Below are 12,956 nucleotides of genomic sequence, written 5' to 3'. Positions count from 1 at the left end.
CCTTGGTGGGGAAGGAAAGGTCACCCCATTTGAAAACTACTGATATAGAAGCCAATCCACCCCTAGCCTGGGTCTTATTAATCTCTGTCTACCTAGCACGTGGCCTATAACAGGTGCTCAACTAAAGTTTATAAAAGGAACCCGGTGTGGTGGGGCACATCTGTAATCCCAGCTACTCAGGACTCAGAGGCAGGAGGACCAAGAATGTGAGGTCAGCCCAGGCAAAAAGATAGTGAGACACTGTCACAGAACAAAGTAAAAACCAAAAAAAATGGGCTGAGGCCCAGTTCAAGAAGTAGAGTCCTGGTCTAGCATGCATGAGGCCCAAAAGTTCAACCCTAAAATAAGAAAAAGTGCTTGGGGCTGGATGGTGGTGGCACACACCTGTAATCCCAGCTGCTCTGAAGGTGGAGCTCAGGAGGATTATGGTTTGAGGCCAGTCCAGACAAAAAGTTAAGGAGACCCCATCTCAACAAATAAATTGGGTGTGGTACTGAGGGCTTATAATCCCAGCTATGAGGAAGGTGGAGGAATGAGATCTGAGGTAAATCAGGCAAAAACGCCAGACCTTATCTGAAGAAAAAAAAAAGCAAACTAAAAACAAAAGGACTGGGACTATGGATCCAGTGACAGAGTGCTTGCCTAGCATGAACAAGGCCCTGGGTTCAAACTCCAGTACTGAAAAACAAAAATTTCATGAAATGACTGGATGGAAGAAAGACGAGAAGAAGGAAATAAAGGAAGAAAAGTCAGGAGAGGAAGAGGAAAGAAGGCCCAAGTGCACTCAACATGTAATGTATTACCAGGAGTCTGCAGATTGATCGACCAAAATTGATTTTTTTGCAGTACTGAGGATTTAACCCAGGGCTTTGCTCTTACTAAGCAAGCACCCACCCCTTGAGCCAATTCCCCAGCACAAAATTGATTTTGTAACCCAAATTCCCTTTGAAGTCCCTTGAGTGAGAGCCAAGGCTTCAGAGAACACTGTGCTAACCTCTGACATTACATGCAGTCCTTCCCCGACATGACTGAGTACAGACAACCACACACCCTCCCACACACCTGCGTCCACACATGTCTGCACACACAGATAAACGTCTCCTGTGTGTTTGAATTTTCCACATTAAATTTACACCGACCTCATCTCCCAAAGTGGGGTGAATAAGCCAGACTAGCTCCATCCCAGTGGGAACGGACCAGCCATGGCAGGGGGCTCCTCCAAGCCTCCCCGGGGAACAATATTACCAATGATTGATTGTCCCTGTGGCCTGGGACCCACTTCTCTCCACCCAGGAGTTCTTGGGGTTCTGCAGGGTGAGGTTAATGTGGCCATAATAGCTTCAGCTGGACTTCAGAAACCCCCTGGAATGCTTTGATCACAGAAGCACCGGCGTTTCCTAGACGGATGTTTGTCAGCACTTCCTGTGTCCTGAGCAGGTGGCCCTGTCTTGTTGGATAAGACTTTCAATCAAGGCTTTTATTCCTGGATCTGAATGTCAGCCTGGAAAGGACTCTGATGCCACATGCAGGAAGAAGAGAACCTACTGTCTTCCAAATGAGACACCAAGATTGTCCTCACTTGGGTAAGAGCAAGTCCGAATTTACATCCTGGTACCTCCAGTCACAGTCTGCATGACTTTGTGGCATGTAGGAGTCACAGACATGGACTCAAATCACACTTGCAATATTGATTAGTTGAGTGACTTCGGAGTGACCTATAGCTCAGTGGGTCACAATGTCCTCATTTATAAAATAGAAAGTTCTCATAGCGCCTACCTTGTAGGATGGTGTGGCAAAATAAATCACCTAGTATCCATAAAAGATTTTTTAGCACAGAGCTAAGCACCCAGTACGTTCCCAATAAACGATTGTTCTTGGTTTGACCACAATCTTGCTTCAAGTGCATTTAACCTGGTGACTCCAAAAATCCACACTTGGATGGAAGAGGGTCCCCCCCAAGCTTCTGTCTATTGGAGACACACACTCAGCCCAGGGATGCCATGCTGGCTCTGTCTCTCCCCAGCCCTGCGACCTTGGCTGTGTTATCTAAGATGACAGATCAGATCTCCAAGCTTCTCAGCTGGTGCCTTACATTGTTGGAAGGATTTAAACAGAGTCCATTTAAGAACTCAGGACATGTCCTTCAGTAGCCCCTGGGGATCGAATCTAGGACCTTCCCAGGGTACTAAAATTCTCAGGTCTCCAGTCCTTCATACATTACATCTTGTATCCCACATATAAAGTGACATTCCTTCCTCTGAATACTTGAAATCCCCTCTAGATTACTTAAAATACCCCATGTATGCACATGCTATATGCAGAGTTGGTAGACCATATTTTTAAGGAAATAACGACAAGAAAAATGTCTGTACATGTTCAACACAGATATAATTTTTTTTCAAGTATTTTCAGTCCCCAGAACCAGTAAATACTGAGGGCCAACTGTGTTGGCCAAGGTACCCTAGAGTAGGTGGTTCTTATTAAAATAAGCTGGAATCCTGGGAAAATCAGCGTGTGGGGGAGGAGGTGGTAACCATGGTGATGTAATTTGTGATGTAAACAATTGATGTGCTCCCCCTGAAACCTCAGTTTGATCTGGAAAGGTCACCTGTGTCCAGCTGCTTCCTGGACAACATTGAAGGGAAACTCTGAGTAGTAAGGACAATGACAAGGGAAGTCCCACTTCCTGGATTCTCTGAATCTTTGGTGGCATGGATGGGAAGTTTCTGGCACAGAACGGTCTTAGGACTTTTCTGGTGTTTTTCCAAGAACAGAGGCAGATAACCATGAAGGGTGGTGGGAAGCTTCTTCAGCTTTCTCAACAAGCCTTGTATTTCTGGTCAAGCTCTGAGGCAAAAGCCTGGAACTATATCTTGGTCCCACGGTCAGAGTCTATGTGACTCAGGATATGCCTCTTAACCTCTCCGAATCACCATGTAATAGACACTTTGGGTCATCCTTCTCCATCATCTACCCTTTTCCCCAAATGCAGGACTTGGCAAAAAAAAAAATTAGATGTAGGGAAGGAATGCCAGGATTATAGCAATCACTGATGATCCTGCTTGGGACAGGACACTCAAGTGTAGTGACTTAAGCAAAAAGAATTCTTTTTTCTTTTTGGGTGAAGGGGAATGGGTGTAGACAGTCCACAGTTATTTAGCAGTTCTATTTAGAGAACTTGGGGCTTTGTGTCAGTCCACCACATTGCCGCTCACATTTCCCAAGGGTAACCCACCCCCACCATCTTCAGCTCTGCTGTTTTCAGTGCCCATCCTCCACTCTGCATGGGCCCTGATTAGCTTAAACAAATGAGCATAGTCCATTCTTTACCCACTGTGATTGGTTGAGGGATGGGCACCTGACCCAGTTCCCACCAATAGGACCTGAGCAGAGGTTTTCTGAAGTTTCTGGGATAGATAAGTGCTCTGCCTTCTATGAGATGCACCAGAAGGACTTATCTGTCTCTCTTTGGGGCAGTATGACATGAGGAAATGAGAGTAGGAGGCCAGAAATACTGTATTATGGAAGAGTTAACCCAAAGATGAAGCCAACAGACATCCGAGTCATCCAAAGACAAAGCCAGAACCTTCATATTAGCCTAACCCCCTGGATCAAGCCACTCCTGAATCTAGATAACCCCGAGGCAATTTAGTTATGTGATCCAACAATCAACCCATCCCTCCTCCATTTCCCTTTTCCCTTAATCTAGTTTAGGTTCAATTTGCCACTGTATATGACCACAATACTCCTTACTAGTCCCTCTCCAAATGTCTGAAAGAATGAAATAAAATAAGGTATTGAAATTTACATGTAAACTGTGAAGTGCTGTACCAATTAGATATGATGATTATCAGAACACCCATCATTGCCTCAAGGACTTCCTGGCCCAGAATAATCCAATTTGAGGAAAATGTGGAATATTCTCTGAAATATATTAATTTCATTACATCAAAATTATAATCATGCATTAATAATGGTTCTTACTAGAGCTAACGGTATTCGCCTACAAACAGAAATGTGTATACAATTAACACTGTTAACACTCCCTGTATTTACTGGTACTAATTACAATCCAGACCTCGTCAGTGGGAGGCCAATTTGGATAGACTGAGTAGACTGAGTACAAAAGGGGACGTGGTCCCCAAGGCAAGAAGTGTGAGGTCTTAGGATCTGTGTTGACTGTTGGTTGGCAGCTCTTTTGTGGGTGTGTGTGTGGCACTGGGGTTTGATCTCAGGGCATCAGACTTGCTAGGCAGGCGCTCCACCACTCGAGCCATTCCACCAGCCCTGGTTAGCAGCTCTTGTTTGGAGAACAGAGCACTAGTCTGTCCCGGCTCTGCCACTGAACTTCGGTGAGACCCTAGACATGTCACCTGGCCTCCAGGGATCTCAGTGTCCCTATCTACAGATTTTAGGTGGATGCCTGTGAGAGTCTGCTGTAAACACTGGATCAACTCCAAAGAAACACCCTCTACATTTTACATATGGAATCTTTTATAGGATCGTTGATATAGAAGTCATAGTCCCTTTTTGTGTTCATCAGGACAGTCACCAAGAAGTCCCAGAATTCCATGCTCCCCAGAAGAAACAAGGTTTAGAAACAAGGGGTTTAGAAAATTTTACTTAATTACAAAGTGGAAAGTCTTTGGGGAGAGGCTGAAAACAGGGGAGCAGTGAGTGAGGAGATTTTTATACTCACTCTGATAAAAGGTGTTTTGGTACAAAGATAAGAGAAGACAGAGTAACAACACCAAAGACAATGATGGGAAGACAGGAAAAAAAGGGAAACCAGTTTCCCCACAACAAAAAATTAGTACAGGAACCAGAGGGAAATGAAGAAAACAGATACTCAGATCCAGACTCCAACAAAATGAAGATAAACTATGCCAAAGGACCCAATGAAGCCCACAAGAATAATTTAAAAGAAGACATACTACAGGTACTCAATGAGAATTTTATAGAGATGATACTGGATATGGCCAACCAAAATGTACAGGAGACACTCAAGAAATTCCAAGACAACAAAAATAGAGAATTTGAAAAAGCAAAAGAAGAAATAAAGGAAACCATAGAAGCACTGTATAAACACCAAAGTGAAACAGAGGACACGATGAATAAATGGATAAATGAACTCAGGACAAAAATAACATTAAAGAGGAAACCAGCCAGGATATGGGAAACCTCAGAAAAAAGAACGAAACAGAACTGCAAAACAAAATGGAAGGCCAATCCAGCAAAATAGAACCAACAGAAGACAGAATCTCAGAACTTGAAGATGAAATGGTAATTAAAGGAAAAACTGAAGAACTATTAATTAAACAACTCAAGACCTGTGAAAAGAAAATGCAAGAACTCACTGACTCCATCAAAAGACCAAACTTGAGAATCATGGGCATCAAAGAAGGAGAAGAGGTGCAAGCGAAGGGAATGCGTGATATATTCAACAAAATAATAGTGGAAAATTTCCCAAATCTAGAGAAAGATATTCCCATACAGATGCAAGAGGCCTCCAGGACACCAAACAGACCAGATCAAAATAGAACTACCCCACGACATATCATCATTAAAACAACAAGCTCAGAAACTAGGGTAAGATATTGAAGGCTGTAAGAGAGAAAAAACAAGTAACATACAAAGGTAAACCTATCAAAATCACAGCAGACTTCTCAACAGAAACATTAAAAGCAAGAAGAGCGTGGGGTGAGATCTTCCGGGCACTGAATGAAAATAACTTCAACCCTAGGATACTCTACCCAGCAAAACTATCATTCAAAATAGATGGAGCAATAAAAGTCTTCCAAGATAAGCAGAAACTAAAACAATATGTGACCACAAAGCCACCACTACAAAAGATTCTTCAAGAGATTCTGCACACAGAAAGTGAAACCCAACTTAACCATGAAAAGACAGGCAGCACCAAACCACAGGAAAAGAAAAAGCAAGAAAGTAGAGAGTAACCTCAACTTAGGTACACACAATCAAACCTTCAAACAACTAAGATAACTAAATGGCAGGAATCACCACATACCTATCAGTACTAACACTTAATGTTAATGGACTTAATTCACCCATCAAAAGACACCGTTTGACAAAATGGATTAAAAAAGAAGATCCAACAATTTGTTGCTTACAGGAGACCCATCTCACCAACAGAAATAAGCATAGGCTTAGGATGAAAGGCTAGAAGAAGATTTATCAAGCCAATGGCCCCCGAAAACAGGCAGGAGTAGCAATATTTATCTCTGACAAAGTAGACTTCAAACCTACATTGATCAAACGAGATAAAGAAGGACATTCCATACTAATAAAAGGGGAAATAGACCAAAAGGAAATAATAATTATCAACCTGTATGCACCCAATGTCAACACACCCAATTTCATCAAACATACCCTGAAAGACCTAAAAGCATATATTAACGCCAACACAGTGGTTGTGGGAGACTTTAACACCCCATTATCATCAATGGATAGGTCATCCAAACAAAAAATCAATAAAGAAATCCAAGATCTAAAATATACAATAGATCAAATGGACCTACTTGATGTCTACAGAACATTTCATCCAACTTCTACACAATATACATTCTTCTCAGCAGCCCATGGAACCTTCTCCAAAATAGAGCATATCCTAGGGCACAAAGCAAGCCTCAGCAAATATAAGAAAATAGAAACTATACAATGCATTCTATCTGATCACAATTCAATAAAACTAGAATTCAACAGAAGTAAAGACAAAAAACATGCAAACAGCTGGAAACTGAATAACTATTGCTTAATGAACAATGGGTCATTGATGAAATAAAAGAAAATTAAAAAGTTCCTGAAAGTCAATGAAAATGAAAACACAACCTACAGGAACCTATGGGACACAGCAAAGGCAGTCCTGAGAGGAGAGTCAACAGCCATGAGTGCATATATTAAAAAGACTGAAAGATCCCAAATCAATGACCTAATGATACATCTCAAACTCCTAGAAAAACAAGAACAAGCAAATCCCAAAACAAATAGGAGAGAAATAATAAAAATAAGAGCTGAAATCAACGAAATAGAAACCAAAAAACCATACAAAGAATTAATGAAACAAAAAGTTGATTCTTTGAAAAAATAAACAAGATCGATAGACCCCTGGCAAACCTGACTAAAATGAAGAGAGAAAAAACCCAAATTAGTAGAATCAGGAATGCAAAAGGGAAGATAACAACAGACACCATGGAAGTCCAGGAAATCATCAGAGACTATTTTGAGAACCTACATTCAAATAAATTTGAAAATCTTAAAGAAATGGACAGATTTCTAGATACATATGATCATCCAAAACTGAACCAAGAGGAAATTAATCACCTGAATAGATCTATAACACAAAATGAAATTGAAGCAGCAATCAAGAGTCTCCCCAAAAAGAAAAGTCCAGGACCTGATGGATTCTCTGCTGAATTCTATCAGACCTTTAAAGAAGAACTGATACCAACCCTCCTTAAACTGTTCCATGAAATAGAAAGGGAAGGAAAACTGCCAAACACCTTTTATGAAGCCAGTATCACACTTATCCTAAAACCAGGCAAAGACACCTCCAAAAAGGAGAACTATAGGCCAATCTCCTTAATGAACACTGATGCAAAAATCCTCAACAAAATAATGGCAAACCGAATTCAACAACACATCAGAAAGATTATTCCCCACGACCAAGTGGGCTTCATCCCAGGGATGCAGGGGTGGTTCAACATATAAAATCAATAAACGTAATAAACCACATTAACAGAAGCAAAGACAAAAACCACTTGATCATCTCAATAGATGCAGAAAAAGCCTTTGATAAGATCCAACACCATTTCATGATAAAAGCTCTAAGAAAACTAGGAATAGAAGGAAAGTACCTCAACATTATAAAAGCTATATATGACAAACCTACAACCAGCATTATACTTAACGGGGAAAAACTGAAACCATTCCCTCTAAAATCAGGAACCAGACAAGGATGCCCACTATCTCCACTCCTATTCAACATAGTACTGGAATTCCTAGCCAGAGCAATTAGGCAAGAAGAAGGAATAAAAGAAATACAAATAGGTAAAGAAACTGTCAAAATATCCCTATTTGCAGACGACATGATCCTAAACCTTAAAGACCCAAAAAACTCTACTCAGAAGCTTCTAGACATCATCAATAGCTACAGCAAGGTAGCAGGATACAAAATCAACATAGAAAAATCACTAGCATTTCTATACACTAACAATGAGCAAACTGAAAAAGAATGTATGAAAATAATTCCGTTTACTATAGCCTCAAAAAAAATCAAATACCTAGGTGTAAACCTAACAAAAGATGTGAAAGACCTCTACAAGGAAAACTATAAACTTCTGAAGAAAGAGATTGAGGAAGACTATAGAAAGTGGAGAGATCTCCCATGCTCATGGATTGGTAGAATCAGCATAGTAAAAATGTCGATACTCCCAAAAGTAATCTACATGTTTAATGCAATTCCCATTAAAATTCCAATGACATTCATTAAAGAGATTGAAAAATCTACCGTTAAATTTATATGGAAACACAAGAGGCCACGAGTAGCCAAGGCAATACTCAGTCAAAAGAACAATGCAGGAGGTATCACAATACCTAACTTCAAACTATATTACACAGCAATAATGATAAAAACAACATGGTACTGGCACAAAAACAGACATGAAGACCAGTGGAACAGAATAGAGGACCCAGATATGAAGCCACACAACTATAACCAACTTGTCTTTGACAAAGGAGCTAAAAATATATGATGGAGAAAAGACAGCCTCTTCAACAAAAACTGCTGGGAAAACTGATTAGCAGTCTGCAAAAAACTGAAACTAGATCCATGTATATCACCCTGTACCAATATTAACTCAAAATGGATCAAGGATCTTAATATCAGACCACAAACTCTAAAGTTGATACAGGAAAGAGTAGGAAATACTCTGGAGTTAGTAGGTATAGGCAAGAACTTTCTCAACGAAACCCCAGCAGCACAGCAAATAAGAGATAGCATAGATAAATGGGACCTCATAAAACTAAAAAGCTTCTGCTCAACAAAAGAAATGGTCTCTAAACTGAAGAGAACACCCACAGAGTGGGAGAAAATATTTGCCAACTATACATCAGACAAAGGTCTGATAACCAGAATATATAGGGAACTTAAAAAACTAAATTCTCCCAAAACTAATGAACCAATAAAGAAATGGGCAAGCGAACTAAACAGAACTTTCTCAAAAAATTCAAATGTTCAAAAAACACATGAAAAAATGCTCATCATCTCTAGCAATAAAGGAAATGCAAATTAAAACCACACTAAGATTCCACCTCACCCCTGTTAGAATAGCCATCGTCAGCAACACCACCAACAACAGGTGTTGGCAAGGATATGGGGAAAAAGGAACCCTCTTACACTGTTGGTGGGAATGTAGACTAGTACAACCACTCTGGAAAAAAATTTGGAGGCTACTTAAAAAGCTAAACATTGATCTACCATTTGATCCAGCAATACCACTCTTGGGGATATACCCAAAAGAATGTGACACAGGTTACTCCAGAGGCACCTGCACACTCATGTTTATTGCAGCACTATTCACAATAGCCAAGTTATGGAAACAGCCAAGATGCTCCACCACTGACGAATGGATTAAGAAAACGTGGTATCTATACACAATGGAATTTTATGCAGCCATGAAGAAGAACGAAATGTTATCATTCGCTGGTAAATGAATGGAATTGGAGAACATCATTCTGAGTGAGGTTAGCCTGGCCCAAAAGACCAAAAATCGTATGTTCTCCCTCATGTGTGGACATTAGATCAAGGGTAAACACAACAAGGGGATTAGACTTTGAGCACATGATAAAAGCTAGAGTACACTAGGGAGGGGTGAGGATAGGTAAGACACCTAAAAAATTAGCTAGCATTTGTTGCCCTCAATGCAGAGAAACTAAAGCAGATAGTTTAAAAGCAACTGAGGCCACTAGGAATAGGGGACCAGGAACTAGAGAAAAGGTGAGATCAAAAAGAATTAACCTAGAAGGTAACACCCACGCACAGGAAATCAATGTGAGTCAATGCCCTGTATAGCTATCCTTATCTCAACCAGCAAAAACCCTTGTTCCTTCCTATTATTGCTTATACTCTCTCTACAACAAAATTAGAGATAAGGGCAAAATAGTTTCTGCTGGGTATTGAGGGTGGGGAGAGGGAGGGGGCGGAGTGGGTGGTAAGGGAGGGGGTGGGGGCAGGGGGGAGAAATGAACCAAGCCTTGTATGCACATGTGAATAATAAAACAATAAAAAAAAGAGAGAAGAGAAGACAGAATGGAGAGAAAGCCAGATGCAGGACTTGGTGTGAGATCAGATATAGGGCCAGGAGTCCTGGAATCCTGACCATTATTTAAGATTAAGTTCAGCTGTGAGTAAAGGGTAACCTGGATTATAGTGACTTTAAAAGTGAAAAGAATCCTTTCCCTGCTCAGGTGAAGGACTGAGGATGTAGACCGTCGAGAGCTGTTTGGAAGCCCTTCAATATTTAGAAAACTGGGTCCTACCTGCTGTCCCACTGCAAGGCCAGTTTAGTATCTTTTTTTTTTTAAATCATAAACTTTTTCATACTCATAAACACAGAATCACACCAGCAAACCCTAACACAGGACCACTCTCGGGGTCATCAATATGATTTTTAGACGGTGTGAGGACTGAATTAAATTAACATTGAATATTAAGATAAATTCTTTCAATGTTCTAATTTTCTTCTGAGAAAGATTCACTGTTTAACACCTCCAACACTTATTAGTGACACGTGCCTGTATGTGAACCCCTGGAAGTCTTTCCCAAGCAAAGCTGGGCAAAATGTATTAGCACTGTTGGTTTTAGCTGTGTTTATCCTTTACAATTTAATTTCTAGTGAGTAGCAATGCTTTTCAATTTACAGTAGAAGGAGGAGGGAGAGGGGGAGGAGGAGGAGGAGGATTGTCAAGTTTGCCTTCCAAAAATATTTTTAAGGAAAAACGTTCAGTCAATAATAGCAGAACCCCTGAAGGCGAGGAGATTAACCCTGCAGATGAGGCCAGACCTTTGTGTTTTTGCTTTGGAACCAAGAGCTCTGGGCTTTCCTAAGAGGAAGTGGGATGGAAATGGTAGGGAGGGTGCGGGCAAAGAGGTTCTTTTGGGTGACTGTGTCTAAACCAGGGCTCCCCACACTTCCATGTTCCAGTGAGTGTCACCTCGGTTCCCTCTGAGCTCAACTCAGAAATTGTGAACAGACTTCACTTTTTTTTTTAAGGCTTGAGCCTCCAGTCCATTTTGCTCTGGTTATTTTGGAAATAGAGACTCAGGAATTATTTGCCTGAATCTGCCTGAAATGTGATCCTTTCTCTCTCAGCCTCCCAAGTAGCTAGGATTACAGGCATGAGTCACTGGTGCCCTCAACCTTCAACTTTCTGACGTGTGCCTGGATCAGATCTCCTGAGCTCCACCAACCTCAGGGAGGGGACTGCTGCTCTCCAATGACCAAGGTCTGCTCTTTTGGGCTGGTGACAGCGGGTGGACCTGAGCACCACCTTCTCAGGCCAAGCGGTGCCAGTGCACACTGCAAGGCTGAGGAAGCATGTTGGACCGGGTACACATGGGATGTGTTTGATCCCTCCTGTCACATGGAATCCCAAACAACTGATTGCCATTAGATGATGTCATCGGGCACTGATTTCCTGGTGGCTCCATCACAGGCCTCTAAGCAGCAGGGTTGGTGCTCAGAGGCCAGTGGGCAGGGGTGCTGGTCCCTAAGGAGCCTTTAATGAGGGGTGCTGCTGGCCTTTGTGGAGAAGGTAGAAGCCTGGACTGGCTCTGCGAGGTCACCTGCTCCCCAAGGTTCTGAGGACCCTCAAGTCTGTCGAGGGGTAGCTGTGGCCACCAGGCCCAATGCAGGCTTCTCTTGGGTCCGCACTACCCTGGCCTACCCACAGTGGCTGCAGGAATCACAGCATTTCCTTGCAGCGATGCAAACGCACTCATTACCATATCCTCAATATGTGTGAAGAAAATGCACCCCATCACCCAGCTCCAGCATCCAGGAGAGGGACAGCATCACCTTCCAAGATGGGTGAGGAGGTGGGGCTAGAGGTAGACCATAGGGCTGGGGAGGGAACAGATCTGCCAGCGAGGGAAGACAGAATCAATCCAAAGAAGAGAACTGTTAGAGACCAAGAAACGGGGGAAGGAAATAGGGGCAGATTAAGATGGAAGAGAGGAAGAAAGGAAAGAAAGGATGTGTGTGGCGGGGAGAGACACCATCACAGGAAGAGGGAAAAAGAGACATAAAGTAAGAGGAGTGCTTGCTTGGGTAGTGAACCATATAAGGACCAGAGAATACTAGCATGGTCCCTGCTCAAGGATGACACACATATTTGTGAAGCTGCCATATTTTTGCAGGAGGCACTTACTCCTGTAATCCCAGCTACTGGGGAGTCTGGGAAAGGCCAATCCTAACAAAAAGTTAGTGAGACTCCATCTCAATTAACAGGACTTGAATGGTGGGACACATCTGTAATACCAGCTACTTAGGAAGCATAGGTGAGAGGATCATAGTTGGAAGCCCACCCCAGGCAAAAAACTAGAGATCCTACTTGAAAAATAACTAAAGTAAAAAAGTGCTGGGGGCATGGCTCAAGTGGTGGAGTGCAGGCCTGACAAGCACGAGGCTCTAAATTCAAATTGCAGTATTGCCGAAAAAGAGACAGAGAGAGAGAGAGAAGGAGGGAGGGAGAAGTGACAATTCAGTTTTATCCTCAGAGTCCAACATGGCTGTAGAAGTTCCAGTCATCCCACCTGTGCTTTGGGGTATAAGAAAAAGAACAAATGGAAGTGCAAAATGGAGCCCCTTAATGGAGTGAAGGAGGAGAAAGGAGTATCAGGTTTGGGGACAGAGATAAAGAGTTCACATGCAGGGTCT

At 42.0% G+C, this 12,956-nt stretch overlaps 1 non-coding gene across 1 annotated transcript; it reads left to right on the top strand.

Moving 5' to 3' along the window:
- Positions 1-12,330: 12,330 nt before the first annotated feature.
- LOC141419090 (U6 spliceosomal RNA) lies at positions 12,331-12,432 on the top strand. Its single transcript, XR_012443756.1, has one exon. It is a non-coding gene; the product is annotated as a U6 spliceosomal RNA (small nuclear RNA).
- Positions 12,433-12,956: the final 524 nt, after the last annotated feature.

The sequence above is a fragment of the Castor canadensis genome, chromosome 18 (assembly GCF_047511655.1).
Source record: "Castor canadensis chromosome 18, mCasCan1.hap1v2, whole genome shotgun sequence".
Lineage (NCBI taxonomy): Eukaryota > Metazoa > Chordata > Mammalia > Rodentia > Castoridae > Castor > Castor canadensis.
Note: the sequence above shows the minus strand (reverse complement) of the source record. Positions and strands in the feature narration are given on the sequence as shown.